Consider the following 460-nt stretch of genomic DNA (forward strand, 5'->3'; position numbering starts at 1 on the left):
CGGGAATGGGGGGTGTTGATGAGGGGGGAGCGGGGAAGGGGGGTGGTTATGATGGTGGAGTGGGCAATGGGAGGTGGTTATGATGGTGGAGCCGGCAATGGGGGGTGATTATGATGGTGGAGCGGGCAATGGGGGTGGTTATGATGGTGGATTGTAAAGCGCTGCGCACACTGTTGGCGCTCTATAAATACTGTGTAATAATAGTACTAAAGATGGCCGCCACGAAGGAGTGGAATCATTCCGATTACAACCGTAAAATAAGTAGATCACAAAATGTTCTGTTTTCCAAAATCAATGTCCCGTAGCAGACCGCCCCGGCCATAATTCTGCACCATTTACTCTTATCACATCTGTGCCGCCCAATGGTCGTCCATTACCGTAACCGTAATGTCACCAGACATCGCCCCGGCACACGGAGGCTCCATCAGAGCCGTCTGGTACTGGACCCCGCGGGCGGGCG

Source organism: Nanorana parkeri, unplaced genomic scaffold (genome assembly GCF_000935625.1).
Source record: "Nanorana parkeri isolate BGI_ZX_2015 unplaced genomic scaffold, ASM93562v1 scaffold320, whole genome shotgun sequence".
Taxonomy (NCBI): Eukaryota; Metazoa; Chordata; class Amphibia; order Anura; family Dicroglossidae; genus Nanorana; species Nanorana parkeri.